Source organism: Rhinopithecus roxellana, chromosome 19, assembly GCF_007565055.1.
Source record: "Rhinopithecus roxellana isolate Shanxi Qingling chromosome 19, ASM756505v1, whole genome shotgun sequence".
Classification (NCBI taxonomy): Eukaryota; Metazoa; Chordata; class Mammalia; order Primates; family Cercopithecidae; genus Rhinopithecus; species Rhinopithecus roxellana.
In genome coordinates, this window is record NC_044567.1 from 28916837 (window position 1) to 28935527 (window position 18691).

At 38.3% G+C, this 18691-nt stretch overlaps 1 non-coding gene and 1 pseudogene across 1 annotated transcript; one reads left to right on the top strand and one right to left on the bottom strand.

Annotated features, from left to right (window-relative positions):
* Positions 1-1193: 1193 nt before the first annotated feature.
* LOC104657604 lies at positions 1194-6436 on the top strand (annotated as a pseudogene).
* LOC115895112 lies at positions 5481-5591 on the bottom strand. The gene has a single exon (XR_004055303.1). It is a non-coding gene; the product is annotated as a U6 spliceosomal RNA (small nuclear RNA).
* Positions 6437-18691: the final 12255 nt, after the last annotated feature.

The following is an 18691-nucleotide window of genomic DNA, read 5'->3' on the forward strand; positions in this document are numbered from 1 at the left end:
TTCCTGCCAGCCATGCCACCTGGATGGGAAAGATCCATTCCTAGGAGCATTTCAAGGAGAAGTATGCCGTGGACGATGTCCAGGACGCAGATGAGATTGCCAGTGTCCTGACGTCACAGAAGCCCTTTGTCCTCCTCACTTTACGTGGCGCCAACACGGACAGCAGCAGCGTCTGCAGGGAGGCCTCCTTCGAGGGCATCAGCAAGTTCAAAGTCAACAACACCATTCTTCACCCAGAGATCGTTGAGTGTCAAGTGTTTAAGACGGACATGGAGCTGGAGGTTCTGCTCTACACCAATAAAATCTCCAGCGAGGCCCACCGTGAGGTAATAATGAAGGCTGTAAAAGTGGAAAGGAAAGAATATGATTTGGAAAGGAAATTTAAATATCCAAAATAATAGAAAGTATAATGAACTCGAAGTCCCCATCAGGTTTTTGTGTTAGTTTTGTTTGCTAGAGCATTTTAAAGCCAAACTCCAGATATCATGTCATGGCACCTGTAAATACTTCAGTAGGTATTTCAGTTGATGAGAACTTTTTTTATTTTTCCATAACCACCATGCCAATATCACATCCTTTATCACAAATGAACCGTAACTCCTTAATGTCATGGATATCTAGTTCATATTGATCTTAAACTCTTCTTAGCATTGGTTTGTTCAAGTCGGGATCCACACAGAGTCCATACATTGCACTTGGCTGCTGTTGGAAGCAGGATGTCGTGAAGCTGAGCTCTGGGGAGATCACCCCTGTCTACAAACTGCTCGACCTTCCCTCCACCCCTATCCCAAGACCCCAGATTGGCCTTGCTGCCGCCTCCTGTGTGGACCAGGGTGGCTCTTGGAGAGATGAGCTCGAAGCCAGAGGCCACAGCCCAGTGCGCCAGGAAGCTGTCAGCCAGGAGCAGCCACCGGCACGAGTGCGCCTGAAAGCTGAGTGGCATGGGGTCAGCGTGTATGCCTGCTGTGCTCATGTTGTGCACCTGCCGTGCACGCCCACCTGCAGCTCTGGCCACAGGACATATAGAGGGGAAACAGTGCTGGCCGGGGAAGCCATCTGATCTGTGGGCCCCTGAGAGCTTAGAGCAGGGGGGTGGGGATGAGGACTGAGATAGCACAAACGAGAGATAGAGTCTGTTTCTGAGGGGACCGAGTGGGGAGAGAGGGGTCACGCCCTCTGAAGATGGTGGGAAGATGGGTGTCTGGGAAAAGTGTCACATCACAGCGTGTCCCTGGCCAGATTTGAGGAGGGCGCCCCCGATTGCCGGTGCCCAGGCTGAACGAAGTCCCTGGGACATCTGCAGCCAGAGAGATGTACTAACACTTCTGCCTCCTCGAGCTCCCTTTCCAGGGCAGGATCACTCTGGGATGCAGTTTTGTTGTGGTCCTTGTCCTGGAGAGCCTGGAGGCACCTTCTTGGGGACCACGTCTCATTTATCTGCATGCTGTCTGACCCACCGTGGGTGTCAGGAAACATGTGGGTGGGTGCGATAGATGGATGGGAAAAAAGAAGAAAAGGTTTTAAGCTATTTTTCTGCCATCTTTTGTGCCACTGGGGACTTGAGAATTCTTCTCTGAACTAGCTGGGGAATAAAAATCTCTTCTAAAACTAGAGAAAAAAAAAAAAGAGCGACTTCTGGTGACTTCTGATAATCTGGCAAGCTTAGCTAATGTGGAAAGACTGTCCCTCCACATGATAAACATAGAAACAGTGGAGAAAATACAACAAAAAGAAAAAATTAAATATGTAACCAAACTCATGAATAATAAAAGAAGCCAGGCACAGTGGCTCACATCTGTAATCCTAGCACTTTGGGAGGCTGAGGCAGGCAGATGGCTTGAACCTATGAGTTTGAGACCAGCCTGCTCAACATGGTCAGACCCCATCTTTACAAAAAATATTAAAAAAAAAAAAAATTAGCCAGGTATGGTGGTATGTGTGTGTGCAGTCCCAACTACTTGTGAGGCAGAGGTAGGAGGATCACCTGAGCCTGGGGAGGTCAAGGTTGCAGTGAGCCATGATCACACCACTGCACTCCAGCCTGAGCAACAGAGTGAGACCTTGTCTCAAAAATAACAGTAATAACAATAATAAAAGAAAATTCTCGGATGGGCGCGGTGGCTCAAGCCTGTAATCCCAGCACTTTGGGAGGCCGGGACGGGTGGATCACGAGGTCAGGAGATCAAGACCATCCTGGCTAACATGGTGAAATCCCGTCTCTACTAAAAAATACAAAAAACTAGCCGGGCGAGGTGGCGGGTGCCTATAGTCCCAGCTACTCAGGAGGCTGAGGCAGGAGAATGGCGTAAACCCAGGAGGCGAAGCTTGCAGTGAGCTGAGATCCAGCCACTGCACTCCAGCCTGGGTGACAGAGCGAGACTCCATCTCAAAAAAAAAAAAAAAAAAAAAGAAAGAAAAAAAAGAAAACTCTCAGGTCCCAGGAATAGAGCAGGAAATCAAAGTCAGGGTAGGGAACAGCAGACAAAGCCTAAGAACTTTGGATCAGAACTTTGGATCACAAGGATCAGAAACTGGCAAAAACCGTAGGGACAGGAGGCGTTCCTATACTTCAGGTTCCTACATGACAAGGTGCTGAACTTGAATCCCTACTAAAAGCTAGTGATGACAAATGCCATCAGACCATAACATTGGACTCAAAATACTCCTCTATTGGCCGGGATACATAGTAAGAAAGCTACCCATCAGGTGTCATGGCTAAAAGTTTAGACTCATAAGAAATCATTGGCCTTAAATTGACACACTCCAACTGGTGGGACACTTGAAGCCAAGAAATTATCACAAAAACAAGATCCAGAATTGGTAAAAATCCACTGAGATTTAGAAGAAGCAAACTCAAATCATCCTATAAAGAAGAAGATATATCTCAAGTCATGGAGACTCAACTTCCACGAAGAATGAGTTTACTACAGAAAATAATTTTGAACCACATGAGTTAATAAACCACATAAAAGAAAGTCAGAAGATGCAACAAATAGTAGGAATTTGCAATAGAAAATGGCAAATAAATCAGTATAAAAATGTTAAATAAATGTTTTTATATTTAAAGAGAGAAGAAGCATAAACACCATGCATTATTAAAACATTTTAAATTATTGTTTTAATTTTTTTAAGAATTAAAAACATTTTTTTAACCAAATAGAAATGTTGATAATGAACACATAGTCACTGAAATAAGTACACACAAACCTTCATATTTAATGGTTGGGCCAAAAACAGATTATTCATAGCTGAGGAAATAATTAATGATTTAGAAAATGGAGCTGATAAAGATGTTAGAATGCATTATATGTGGCAATAAAATGGAAAATACAAAAGTTAAGACCTGCATGGTGGCTCATGCCTGTAATCCTATCACTTTGGGAGGCCAAGGCAGGAGGATTGCTTGAGTTCAGGAGGTTGAGAGCAGCCTGAGCAACATAACAAGATCCCATCTCTACAATAAAATTTTAAAAATTAGCCGGGCATGATGACATGTGCCTATAGTCCCAGCTACTCAGGAGACTGAGGTGGGAGGATCTCTTGAGCCTGGGATACCAAGGCTGCAGTGAGTTGTGATCATGCCACTACACTCCAACCTGGATGATGGAGCAAGACCTTATCTAAGAAAGAAGAATGAAGAAAGAAGAAAGAAAGAAAGAAAGAAAGAAAGAAAGAAAGAAAGAAAGAAAGAAAGAAAGAAAGAAAGAAAGAAAGAAAGAAAGAAAGAAAGAAAGAAAGAAAGAAAGAAAAGAAAGAAAAAAAAAAACAGAAAAAAGAGTTAAGAGAACTGAAGTAGAGAGAGAGACAGGCCCAAATGAGTCTAAAAGAAATTGTAGGAGAACACAGAATGTGAGGGGGAAAGCAATATTGAAATAGAAATCGAATAATAAATTTTTCAGAACTTAAGAATGACTTAAATTCTCACATTAAAAGATTATTCCTAGCACTGAAAAGAACAACAAAATTCTCCTACATATACTATAGGGAAGTAACAAAATATGAAATGCAAACAGAAAATATCCATATCACCTAGAGAAAGGAGATTACTCAAAAAGAATGACCATTACATCAAAAAGTCTCCCCATTCGTTATCACAGATACCAGAAAACAATGGAACAATTTCTGCAAAGAGCTAAGGAAAAATATTTGGCCATCTCTATTTCTACACTCAACTAAATTCTCATGAAAAAAAAAATGAGGGCAAAGTAAATATATCTTCAGGGGAAAAAAAAAAAAAAACTGAGTTTCTAAGTCCTCACTTAAACTGCTTCTAAAGAATATAGTTCAGCTAAAAGAACCCAAAACCCAGATGTAAAGAGGTGAAGTAAAGAAGCAAGGAAAAGAAAAAAATTGGCAAACATGAGTAAAGTTAAGTATTGGTATTTAAAAAATAATATTGACCAATGTTGGTGGAGGTGATGAAAAACAGTTCAAACTAAGGAACCAAAACTTGGAAATAAAGATGGAATGAAGCTAAGAATCTTTTACTGTTTAAAAAGAGATTAAAGACATTGATTTATATGTCTTTGCAATGTATATATGTTAAAGCATAAGGCAACTACTAAAAGAATAGAAATAGAATGTAAAATTTCTACAGAGAAGCAAAAAACGAAATAAGTAAAATGCGATTAATCATACAGATGGCAGAAACGGAGGAAGAAAAAAAGGGAAGGGGAGAAGGCAAAGAAATAGAAAACACAAGGTAAAATGATTTTTTAAAGCAGCACAAATATACCTCAACAAATGTTAATAAACATAACTTTCCTCTGAAAAGACAAACTATTAGATTGTACTGCTTTCTATCCCATAGATGCTGTTTACAAAGGACATGCCTGAAAGTAAGGACACAGAAAGATTTAAAATGAAGGGATTAAAACATTGTATATCACATAAATATTATTCCAAAGGTTTTCTTCATGGCATTAACAGGCTAGTTCTAAAATTCACATAGAAGAATAAGGGAACAAGAAGAAACATGAATATTGTGAAGATAAACAAGGAGAAGGATTTGCCTGACTAAGTATCAAGACTTATTTTAAATCACAATAGTTAAAACACTGTCATATTGGCATGGCAATAGACAAATGAACCAATATCCAAACTACACACATATGGAGATTTGGCAGTGTCACTAATCAGTGGGAAAAGGAAAGACTAGTCAGTCAATGGTGTGGGACACTTGGCTATCCATTTGGAAGTTAATAAAAGTGGGTACATCCTTGTATCAAGCCATATGCAAAAAAAAAATGAATTCCATATAAATTAAAAACATTAATCTGAAAAGCAAACTTTCTAAACATTTAGAAAAGATTTTAAATTAGGGGAAAATATCTTCATGACATTGGGAGAGGAAGTCATAAAAAATCAAACACATAAAGAAAAAGTTTTTGAACAGAATATGCCTAAAAATATTAAAATAAAGAAAAGGTTTGATATATTTGACTAATGACAAAAAGAAAATGTTAGAATGACAAAATAAAACATAGAGATAACACTTCATGAATTTGCATGTCATCCTTGCACAGACAGGAGCCATGCTAATCTTCTCTGTATCGTTCTAATTTTAGTATATGTGCTGCCAAAGCGAGCGCAAAACATAAAATTAACACAGGAGTGAGAGACCAGAAAAAGATATTTGCAATGTGTATGACAATTAATAGGTTAGTATCCAAACTATGTAAATAACCAAGACATTCGTTTGAGTGCAGAGTCTCAATTCACAAGGAAGGAATATGAAGCAGTCTACCTAACACCCAATAAGGGAGCAGTTGGTAAGGTATATAAGAAGGATGCAAAACTGGTAATGGAGTATCCCGCCATTTGTGATGAATGTTACATTACAGAAATTGAGATGCTATTGAATGAGAAAGGGGAATTTACAATTGAAACTGAAGGGAAAACATTTCAGTTAACAAAAGATGTGGCCAAACATGATGAGAGTCCAGAAAACACTCTATGTGGAAGAAGTTATTCTGAATGTAACTGAACCCTCCTTCAGCCTGGGCAGGATCATGAACATATATTCCATGTAAGAGAAGGAGATGAACAGAGAACATTCCTCAGTTTCCCTGCTGTAGTCACTCTATTCAAATGTTATGCCCTCTCACTGAGCCAAAACCAGGAGTTCCTGCCATTTGTCAAGGAATTACTGGAAGCCCTGACCAGGCACAGGTTGTCTCACAAAGTAGATGATTCCTCTGGGTCAACTGGAAGATGCTATGTCAGGACTGATGAGATTGGTGTGGCTTTCAGTGTCACCATTGACTTTAACACAATGAACAAGGCCCCCCACACTGCAACTCTGAGAGACTGAGATGCAATGTGGCAGATAACAGCAGAGGTCTCTGAGCTGCCTAGTATAGTCCGAGATCTGACCAGTGGCAGCATCATATGGGCCAGTGTGGAGACCAGGTATCCTCTCTTTGAAGAGCGATGATATAGGAGGCAGAAAGAAATTATTTAGGCAGATTTAGGTAGAAAGAAATTATTTAGGCAGATAGTGAGGGCAAACGAGTCCTCAGCAGAGCTTCCCTTCAAACAATAAGCAGCCCAAAAAATCATTTCTTTTCCAACAAAGAGCAGCCTGAAAAATCAAGCTGCAAATATAGATACGCAAACTGGAAGCTTGCACAGGGGAATGCCAGCAGCTGTACCAATAGGAAAGGGCTACGTGGGGGACAGGCACGTGCACCATGGAAGCTCCATCTTCCCTTTTTTGTTAACACGTGTACAGTAAGAAAGAAATGGGCAATATGGCACAGCTCAGACAGAGAACCCACTTGCATAATAAAGATTGAGGTGGGGGTGGCCAGAGATTCGTGCCCTATGCAAATAGCACACCTGGTCCTAACAGGGTTTTTGCACCCTATGTAAATCAGACACCACCTCCCTGTCAGCTCATCTATAAAACCCTCTACATTTTGCTGTAGACCAGCAACTTATTTTTTCAGGATCCCTCTCTGTAGCAGAGAGCTATTCTCTTTCTTTTCCCAATTAAATTTCCGCTCTTAACCTCACTCATTGTGTGTCCGCATCCTTGATCTCCGTGGCTGTGAGACAACAAACCTCAAGTATTACCCTAGACAATGAGGCCACTTCAACAAGAGACTGGTAAAAAAAGAGACAATCAAGGAATAAGGACAATTTTTGGTGATGTGCATTAATTAAATAAATAATGCTTATCATATCCACTTTATAAAAGAGAACAGCATTGTGATTATTCCCAGTAACTGTATTCTATCTTCAGTGGCTGTCAGATTTTTATCCCCACAATTAAAATTGAAGGAATTCTGAAAAAAAAAAATCTTAACCTTGGGGATTAATACTTCAACATACGAATCTGGAGGGGAGACAAAAACATTCTATCTATTACAGGGTCTAAAAGCACAATTGCCCACTTAATCTCTAATTGATGGAGTAATGTTAATATTTAATATGCAGTTTACTTCTTAAATGTAATTCCAAGCACTTTACATGTTTGGATCATGGCACTCTTGTATACTGGATTCTTTCCTTAAGCTCATACAAACACCTTCTAGTATCTCTCATTAAAAACAATAGCACACCCCTTTTGAACTCTCATAACCCTACAGATGCTGCTCCATTTCTCTGTACTTTTTCATTTGTTTAAGGGTTTTCTACAAACGTTATGTCCACTTACTCATTTTCCACTTACTCTTTACTCACTACAATCTGAGTTTCACCTCCAGTACCACACAGCAATTACTCTTGCGTAGGTCACCTGTAATCTCCATGTACCAAATCCTATGAGCACATTTCTGCCCTCATTTCAGTTGATTCCATAGTAGCACTGCACATAGTCAATCACTCCTACCATTTTGGAACTCCCTCCTATATTGACTTCTGTGACACTCTTCAGTCTTGGTTTTCATTGTATACCATTGCCTACTCCTTGCCTGTCTCCTTTACTCTTCTTCTACCCAATCTTTAAATGTTGGCACTTCTCAAACCCCAGTGGCAGTACTCCTTTCTCTATACTCGTTCTCTTGATGTAACCCAGACATTCTCAACAGAGTGTGATTTTGCCCCTTAGAGGACATTTGCCAATGACTAAAGATATTTTTTATCGTGACAACTGGGAGTATGTCACTGGCATCTAAAGGACAGAGGCTGGAGACACTGCTAAACATTGATGGTGAGTATACAATCCTAAACCCAATATATTATAATACATTGTATAACTCAGCTTCTCAAGTAGTTGGGCTTACAAGCACACACCACCATGCCCAGCTAATTTTTGTGTTTTTAGTAGAGATGGGGTTTTGCGGTGTTGGCCCGTCTGCTCTCAAACTCCTGGCCTCAAAGTCATCTGCCCATCTGGGCCTCCCAAAGTGCTGGGATTACAGGTGTGAGCCCAGGCCACCATGCGTGGCCTGAAATTTGAGTTTTATCACAAAAATAGAGCAACAAGAGTTTTACATATAACCAAGATGGAGTAACAGGTGATTGGATTTACGCTTTGACTAAACAACCAAGAAAATAAACATGTAACAGTGGTTTTCAAGCAGCAGACATCAGGCACTATAGGACAGAGATACTTGAAACTCAGAGAAACAAACAAGGTAATCACTGTTGCCCTAGTTTACTGCCTGGACAGAAATATCTGTCCAGGCAACACTGCAGGGGTGTAGAACCCACACAGAGCCCAGCCGTCACCCTGAAGTGAGGAGAGAGAACTGGGTGTCTGAGAAGGCAAAGGTGGCTAGAATTTGCAAGACAGGTCCCTGGAGAGAAGTTATACACACAGAGAAAAAGATTGAACTCCAGAAATATTCAAAAGGTCCCCCTCAAATGTTCAGCTGAGTATTGACCAGTGCATGCATATGAGAAAACTGTATGAGACTATGGAAGGAACATCCAGAAAAGAGCACAAGTAGCCACTGCCAGGGCTTACAACTCCAAGAATAGTCTGTGTTCTCACCAGGCAGAGTAGAACACCTTGTAATTCATAGTCCATTAGGTGGAGCATTCAGAAACGTATTGCCTCAGTAAAGGGAAAATTTAGCTCAGGACCAAAGGCCACTCTAGTCCTACCTTAAAATGCTTAAAAGCAAACCTCAAAAAGACCAAACTACTTGCTAATAATGTAACTGTGTTCCAAAACCAGGTAAAAATATTTATTATAATCTAAAAATATAAGGTATAAGATATAGAATATAAAGATAACCAGCACCAAACAATTACACAATGTCTGGGATCCAATCAAAAATTACCAGGCATCCAAAGAAGCAAGAAAAAAATAGCCTATGCTAAGGACAAAAATTAAACATCATTCCCAGCAAACTGTCACAAGAACGGAAAACCAAACACCACATGTTCTCACTCATAAGTGGGAGTTGAACAATGAGAACACATGGACACAGGGAACGGAACATCACACACCTGGGCCTGTCAGTGGGTAGGGGGCTGGGGAGGGATAGCATTAGGAGAAATACCTAATGTAGGTGATGGACTGATAGATGCAGCAAACCACCGTGGCACATGTATACCTATGTAACAAAACTGCACATTCTGCACATGTATCCCAGAACTTTAAGTGTAATTAAAAAAAAGAAAAAAAATTAATCAATAGAAACAGACTCAGAAAAGACAAAGATAATAAAATTAGCATAAAAAGGTATTAGAATAACAATTATTAATGATATTCCATATGTTCAAGATGGTAGGTATAAGACTAATCGTGTTTTGTAGATATATAAAAAATATTTTCCAAAAGATCCAAATTAATCTTCTAGAGACGAAAATGACAATTTCTGAGATTAAAAATATACTATATGGAATTAATAACAGATTACACATTGCAAAAGGAAATACTAGTAAGCTGTGAGATACAACAATAGCAACTCTCCAAAATGAAGTACACACACACACACACATGTGCATGCACGGCAGACAAAAAATAAACAGAGCATTAGCAAGTTGTGGGACAACTTCAAGAGGCCTAATAAAATGTAATTGGAATCTCTGAAGGAGAAGAGAGAGAGGAATAAATAGGAAAACAAAAATCTGAAGGAAAAAAGTGCAATTTTTTCCCAAATGTAATGAACACTATCAACCCACAGATTTAAGAAGTTCAATGAATCCAAAGCACAAGAAATATAAAGAAAAGTAAACCATAAAACATCATAAACTTGAGACTTAAAACCAGTGACAGAAATTTTTCTTTTTTTTTTTTTTTTTGAGACAGAGTCTAGTTCTGTCACCCAGGCTGGAGGGCAGTGGCGTGATCTTGGCTCACTGCAACCTCCACCTCCCTGGTTCGAGCAATTCTCCTGGTTCAGCCTCCTGGGTAGCTGGGATTACAGGTGCCTGCCGCCATGCCCAGCTAATTTTTGTATTTTAGTAGAGACGGGTTTCACTGTGTTGGCCAGGCTGATCTCGAACTCCTGACCTCATGATCTGCCCGCCTCGGCCTCCCAAAGTGCTGCCATTACAAGCATGAGCCACCGCACCCAGCAGTGATAAAAAAAATCTTAAAAACCCCCAGAGAGAAAAAGACATGTTATATATAAAGTAATATAAATAATAATAGCTGACTCCCGTTCAGCAACAATGCAAGCTAGAACACAGTGGAACAACATCTTTAGAATACTGAAAGAAGAAAACCTTCACAACTTAAATTTCTACCATTCACAAAAATGTATAATAAAGACTTTCTCAGACTTACAAAAGAGGCCTGGCACAGTGGCTCACACCTGTAATCCCAGCACTTTGGGAGGCTGAGGCAGGTGGATCACCTGAGGTCAGGAGTTTGAGACTAGCCTGGCCAACATGGTGAAACCTTGTCTCTACCAAAAAATTACAAAAATTAGCTGGGCACGGTGGCGCACGCCTGTAATCCCAGCTACTCAGGAGGCTAAGGCAGGAGAATCACTTGAAACCAAGAGGCAGAGGTTGCAGTGAACTGAGATCCCATCATTGCACTCCAGCCTGGGCAACAAGATAAAAGATAAGGCAAGGAGGAATGGAAATATACTGTTTTAATAACACAAAAGAAGACACAAAATAGGAATAAAAAAAAGATGATACAAATACAAAATAAACAGCAAGATGGCATGTTTAAACTGAAGCATAACAATCATTAATCATCAATTACTAAATGTTATTCATGTAAGCACCTCAATAAAAGAGATCATCAAATTAGAAAAACAAAAGACAATTTTATGTGTATACATATGTCTAAATTTGTCAAATTGTACACTTTATATTCTTGGTTTATCACATGTCCATTATAGCTTAATAAAGATTTTAAAACAAATAAATAATCTAGTATTTGGTAGCAGAATAGGGTGATTATAGTTAACAATAATGTATTGTATATTTCAAAATAACTAAAATAGTAGAATCAAAATGTTCCTAACACAAATAATAAATGCTTGAGGTGATGTATATTCTGATTACCCCAACTTGATTATTACACATTGTATGTTTGTATCAAAATATCGCATGTAGCCCTATAAATATGTACAATTATTATGTATCCATAATAATTACAAATAACTACAAACAATATTTTTAAATGTATAAAATTGTATTTAAAATTTAAAAATAAATTAAAAATAAAAATTAAATAGAATAGCAAAAAGGAAAAGTAGACAAGAGAAAAGGGCTGAGAATAAAAAATGTGATAGGGAAGGTCTTCACTGAGGGACTCACTATTGAAAGCTGTAGACCAAAAATCAATCACATCATTCATGAATTCAAGGTGACCATAAGGAATCTGTTGAACACAAAGTAACCACATGTTTTCTAAATTAAGCCAAGTCACAGGAAGCCATAAATGTTTTCAAAGGCACTTTTCCAACAAGTTATTCATTAAAAGGATGTTGAAAGATGATTCAAGTGTTTGGTTCAAAATCTCACCTCAAAGAGGAATATTTTCAAGAGTCTGTCTTCCTAAGAATTCGTATCTAACAGGAGAGCTCCTGTTAGACATGAATCATTAAATTCATCTTATTTTTGACCTTTGGAATGAGACTAAATTAATCTGCTCCCTCTCCCACTTGATAGCCCTTCAAATATTTTAGATCATATTATCCCTTCTCTAGGCTGTCTATGGTAAAATTAACCATTCCCCGTGGCACCTGCTTCCAGAAATTATCACCACCCTAAACGCTTTTGTTTCGATATACTTCTGCTGAAAATCTCCCTTTTAAAAATAGAGTACTATAGTCAGAATGAGCACAAAATTCTAGGTGTGGTCTGATCTTTCAAAACTTAAATTATAGGCCGGGCGCGGTGGCTCAAGCCTGTAATCCCAGCACTTTGGGAGGCCGAGACGGGCGGATCACGAGGTCAGGAGATCGAGACCATCCTGGCTAGCACGGTGAAACCCCGTCTCTACTAAAAATACAAAAAAAACTAGCCGGGCGAGGTGGCGGGCGCCTGTAGTCCCAGCTACTCGGGAGGCTGAGGCAGGAGAATGGCGTAAACCCGGGAGGCGGAGCTTGCAGTGAGCTGAGATCTGGCCACTGCACTCCAGCCTGGGTGACAGAGCGAGACTCCGTCTCAACAAAAAAAAAAAAAAAAAAAAAAACTTAAATTATATACTTATACATTGCAACCTATAAACACATTTGTTTTCTTAATAACTTGGCAAAATGTGTGTCACATATATCCTTTAAACTCTCGGCTTGTTTTCATGTGAACAGCTAACCATGATAGGAGTCTTCATCCTATCTTTTATAATCAGCATTTTGAACCTCAGTGTAATATTTTATATTTGGTGAGATTATGTGCTTTCTCATATGTGCAGGTTTACTTCACATCTTTTTATTTTAATTGCTTGTATTTTTGTTGTTTGTTTTTTGTTGTTGTTTTTGAGACGGAGTCTCGCTCTGTTGCCAAGGCTGGAGTGCAATGGCGCGGTCTCGGCTCACTACGACCTCCGCCTCCTGGGTTCAAGTGGTTCTCCTGCCTCAGCCTCCCAAAGCGCTGGGATTATACTTTCAATGTATTATCTATTTCTACTAATTTTGCATCTGTTTTTTACTATGACTTGCAAGAAAGAAGAGAAATTAGAAAGAATTCTAATTAGAAAAGCAAGTTAAGCAGCCAGGTACATATTTCTCTCAATAGCTATTTGATATTACAATGTGGAGGAAACATTAAAGATTAGCCTGCCAAAACAAATCATTGAAATCAAAAATAAAAGAACTGAGTCAAGTAGTCAGCATATTAGGATCAAGTCCTGATTCCCCTAAAAAATAAATATGGTGGAAGAACATACCTATTTATCTCTCTTTCCATCAATCTTCCAAAAAGGATGGAAATAAAAGAATTAAATAGATATAAATTAAAATTATATAAATACACAAGAATAAAAAGAATGGTAGAGATGATAATAGTGTGTAAAAGATGTCAGCACAATATTGGAACTTGAAAAGAATGATTAAGTAGTAATTGGCTTAATAGATTTGATAGAAATCTAGGTTATAGAAGAGAAAGCCAAGAAGATCCAAGCAACTCATTTCATAGAACCTCAGAGAGGCTCAGAATATTATGTCACTAGCTGTCTCAAAACATCAAGATGAAAGGTGGGATTTCAGGATTTTATAAGAAGGAGTTATACTCCCCAACTTCCTCCACCATTCAGCAAACTGGTTACCTATCTCTTCTTCAGTCTAGCAAAAACAAACAAACAAACACATAGGAAGTTTGTCGTTTGGAGAATAACCAATCAGCTCTCTTCTTCCACTTGGTTTCTCAACATTGGTAGCCAGGCTTATAACACCTAGTCAGGAAATTGGAGAGTTCCTCTATGTGGAAACTGAGAGGCTCAGGAGTTTTGAGAATTCCCCCAAAAAATTAGCTAGGTCCATTCCTAGTCTCTCTAAAATGAAGTCAACAAGCCCTAGCCCACCCATAGAGATACAGGTTTTCTTGGAGGAGAGCAGTTTTAGAAATAACTCAAGAAAAAAATGCCCTGGCACTGAAAGACAGAGATCTATCAATTATATGGAACCTGCCCAAATGCTCATCAATCAATGAGTGGATAAAGAAAATGTGATATATACACACACCATAGAATACTACTCAGCCACAGAAAGGAACAAAATAATGGCATTTGCAGTAACCTGGACGGAATTGGAAACCATTGATTCTAAGTGACATATCTCAGGAATGGAAAACCAAACATTGTATGTTCTCACTCAGAAGTGGGAGCTAAGCTATGAGGATGCAAAGATATAGGAATAATGCAATAGACTTTGGGGATTTGAGGAGAAAGAGTGGAAGAAGGGGTGAGGGATAAAAGACTATACATTGAGTACAGTGTACACTGCTTGGGTGATGGGTGCACCAAAATCTCAGAAATCACCACTATTCACGCAACCAAACACAACTTGTTCCCCAAAAACCTATTGAAATAGAAAAGAGAGAGAAATCTACAGATTAAAATATTGCACTCAGTGTCCAGCACAATGAATTTTTTAAAAACCCACATTAACACACATCATTGTGAAAATTCAAATTCAGGGGAAAATAGTATATATAAAATATTGTGAATAATATTAATATTAGCCTTCTTTACAGGAACCCTTGAAGCTTAAAGACAAAGAAGTAATATCTTCAAGATTCAGAGAAATAATCAGTTTCCACATAGAATTCTCTACACAAGCACATATGCATGTACACACATGCTATTAATCACATAAGAGGGTAGAATAAAAATGTTTTCAGATATGTGAAATACTGTCTCAAGAAATTTAATGGTCAAGCACCCCCTCTTAACAAGTGTCTGGAAAATATACTCTACAAATATACTCTACAAAATGAGAAAGTAGCCCAAGACAGAAGATCCAGGAAATAGAGATCTCATACAGGAAGGGGAAGAAATTCCAGTATGAAGTTAGGGAAGTCACAGGATGTTCGCTGGTCATCAGATTGTCAAGACTGGCACAAGAGAATAGAAAGTTCCAACAGGGCTGATTCCATAAAAAAAAAAAAAGAACTGATGGATTATCTGAAATGTTTGATTGTGCTGAAAAAAGATATTCAACTAGTGGAATATAGAATGAATTAGTGACAGAAATATGGGAAAAAAAGTTAATCAAAAATTTAGGCAATGATTAATTCTGGGAAAAACAAAAGGTTGTTCAAAAGAGAAACATGTAATTGTGTATTTGATTTAAAATATACATTTTAATTAAAAACAAATATATTCATAAAGGAGCAGAATCTGCCCAGTAATTCCATTCCTTTTCTTTCTTTTAAATGTGCAATCATTATTTTCTTATTTTAGATATTATTTCATCCATTGATGATGGAAAAAAAGAATTTAGGTCCATGTATACTAGCTGAGCATGGTGGTGTATGCCTGTAGTCCCAGTTACTTGGGAGGCTGAGGCAGAAAGATCACTTGAGCCTGCTGCAGTGAGCTATGATTGCACCACTGCACTCCAGCCTGAATGAGAGTAAGACCCTGGCTCAAAAAAACAAAATGAAACAAAAATTTAGATCCACATATACTAAAGTCCCTTACTTACACACATACACATACTTCTGCTAACCCCATCTTCCTGATATTATAATTTTTGGATAAGCAAAGATTCATCATTCACAATATTATGACTATGCAAATACTGTCACAGCTGTAGCTCAGGGAGTTGGGAAACTGTGTACAGAAAGTCAATCAATAAAATAATGTCTACAATTGAAAAAAATTAATACTTTTTTAGCACATTTAGAAATATGGGGGTAAAATTCAGAAGAGTCAGCTAAGAGTTGAAAGTTTATGTTTCTAAGGAACGTGACTCAATGTTAGGGAGCAGGACCCCTGTAGTTCTATTTTTTTTTTTTTAACAATATGATTCTGTTGTTCTTTGATAATAATTTTAATTATTTTTTAAATTATAATCACCAAAGATCTTACTTAACATTATAATAAAAGCTCTTTTATATTGTTTAGAAACTTGTTCTTAAAATTAAAAATATTCATTTGAGAATCAAATAATTTATTCTGTAGAATTGAAAAAGCAAATTAATGTTATATATATTTAAAAATCAGATAAATTACAATCCAGGAATTCAGAACTCCAACCCCAGACCATTTGGCCAAGGAAGGTTGGCACATTACACTTACTTTTTTTTCATTTTCCTGTTTATCATCATGCTTCATTTCCCAAATTATTTGGAATTCAGAATGCATATTGGAATTTAGCATCTTTGGATCAGTAAAATCTCCTTAGTCATATTTCCTCTGTTCATTATGAACAATGAAAAGAGAAAGATTGAAAGAGTACTGTGCACATATAAATCTATGAGCCAGTTTTTAACTTCTAATCTAAAGCCCAGTTCTTCTTTAAGTCTTTCTTCATGGAGTAGGGAAAACAAGGATAAAAGGCATTTCGGATAATGTATTTTTATAGTTGCAACACACAAAATTATAATATGGAAATTTGTCCTTACAGATATCTGAACAATTTGTAGTGAAGAACAGATTTGCTCCAAACTAAAATGCGATTTATTTGCTGTTTTTTCTTCCATAATTAAGAAAATTTAAACCCAGTCCTCTGTCAAAATAATAGTTAGAAAACTTTTTTCTTTATTACTTACTCATCTACGCTGCTGAATATGGCTACAGGTAAGTTGAATTAGCCAGAAAATTATACAAAGAATTTATACTCAGGGGCTGAAAAAAGTATTATACTGAATAAGTAAAGTCCAGATGTTAGAAAAAAGAAAAGCAATTTAAAAACTAGTGAAAATAGGCTGGGTGCAGTGGCTCACGGTCACAGTGGCTCATCCCAGTTCTTTGGGAGGCCAAGGCAGATGGATCACTTGAGGCCAGGAATTTGAAACCAGCCTGGCCAACATGGCAAAACTGCCTTTCTACAAAAAATACAAAAATTAGCCAGGCATGGTGGTGCACGCCTGTAGTCCCAGCTACTTGGGAGGCTGAGGCAGAGAATCACTTGAACCCAGGAGGCAGAGGTTGCAGTGAGCTGAGATGGTGCTGCTGCACTCCAGCCTGGGTGACAGAGTGAGACTCTGTCTCAAACAGCAACAACAACAACAAAACTAGTGAAAATATAACTACCTAGCAGTACAATCCTGTGTTTTGTGAATCCTAGTTTTTATAGTAGGACAGAATAAAATACTGGAATCTAGGATTTTGGTCCTGAAACTGCAACTCATGTGTCATTCGACAACAAGGCTAGTCACTTCTCCTCTGTCTGCTTCATTTTCCATCTGTAAAATGAGGGGATCAGACCAGATGATCCATCAAGTTTCTTTCAGGTCATAGGAGAATACAAAATGTACATTAAGAACATAACAAGAAATTCCTCTTTCTCTTTTTGTGCATCCCCTAAATTGATTTCTATAATTATATGGAAGCATGTGAAAACCCTACTGTTTCCAAGGATCTGACCAACAATTACAGCAGGAAATGTGGTCATCTAATTTAACTCTTAAACATCGTCAGCAAGACTAACAGCTTGGATGCATCCCAATTATTCCCAGAAATTAATGGTGTGGTACCAAGAATAATCAAAAACACTTCCACTTAGCTTTGGGATTCATTATATTTTTTGGTTTACTGTAGATTCCAATTAACATTTTGGTTTATTCAGGCTGATTTTAAAATATGTTGTCTTAATTACATACTCAAACCAGCTAGTCTACAAATATGCCTAGTTAGATAAAAGAGATAATATCCTTGAATTTGACATAGTCCTTGAATTTCTAAGGGCTGGTTTACACTGAGACCTAGTTATGTGGTCATATGGTTTAGCTGTGTTCCCACCCAAATCTCATCTTGAATTACAGCTCCCAGAATCCCCACGTATTGTGGGAGGGACCTTGTATGAGGTAATTGAATCATGGGGGTGGATTTTCCTGTGTTGTTCTCATGATAGTGAATAAGTCTTAGGATATCTGATGGTTTCATAAAGAGGAGTTCCCCCGTACAAGTTCTCTTGCCTGCCACCCTATAAGACGCCTGTAGTCCCAGCTACTGGGGAGGCCTTTGCTCCTCCTTTGCCTTCTGCCATGATTGTGAAACCTCCCCAGCCATGTTGAACTGTGAGTCCATTAAATATCTTCTTCTTTATAAATTACACAGTCTTGGGTATTTCCTCACAGCAGTATGAAAATGGACTAATACACATGGTAATAGCAGAGAACTCTGTGGTGTCTGCCCAGCTCATAATTCCTTCTCCTCTAAGAACAGCTCTCCATTCTAGCCCATGGGTGACAGGAATGGGACCCTAGAAGCCATGTTTTAGTCACATAACATCATTGCCTAGAACTCAGCTAACTGGACAATGGCTGAGCACCAGAACCAAATTAAGCCAATCAGAGACCCTTCTTAGGAATTTACAGTTGTGACTGAAAGCAAAATCTCAATGAGAGTTCGCTTATACAGACACTATATTAACTTGAAAACCGGGGCTCAGCCATTGTCTTAGGAGTAGATGAGTAATAGAGATAGATTTGCAAAGACATTTGAAGAGAGAAATGGAGGACAAAATAAAGCAAGCCTGTTTTCTGGGCTCTTCATGGCTCTCCATCTCTAGTCCCTTTTGAGTCACAGCTCCATCTCTCTGCTGGCTTCCAGAATATATTCATATCTTCTTTCATTATCTTAAATTCTCCTTTCCTGCTTAGACTAATTAAAATGGATTTCTATTATTATCAACAAAAAATTCCTGCTAAATAGATTTTTTTT